Here is a 351-nt window from a genome sequence, read left to right as displayed (position 1 = left end):
GTAAATATGTTATGATTTATACAAATGTGTATATATTTTCGTTATATTACTATGCCCAAGTTAGCATGATAATGTGAAAGGCTATAAAAAGTAAGTAATGTATTTGTGAATTTTTTGTATTTTAAGTAGAAATTTTCATGACATATTTTTGTTTGCATAGCAAAATTTTATGGAGGCTTTTGAAGTTTAGTTCCAAAGATATATATGTAAATTACAATTATTTTTACGTGAAAAACTTATGGATTAAATTGAGATAATTTATAATAAAATTATTACAAATTATAATTAATTTAATTTCATAGAAAATTTAGATTAATTTCTTATTAATTAAACTTATGCAATACTGAATAT

This window comes from Penaeus monodon, chromosome 24 (genome assembly GCF_015228065.2).
Source record: "Penaeus monodon isolate SGIC_2016 chromosome 24, NSTDA_Pmon_1, whole genome shotgun sequence".
Taxonomy (NCBI): Eukaryota; Metazoa; Arthropoda; class Malacostraca; order Decapoda; family Penaeidae; genus Penaeus; species Penaeus monodon.
This window is presented reverse-complemented; position numbering follows the sequence as displayed.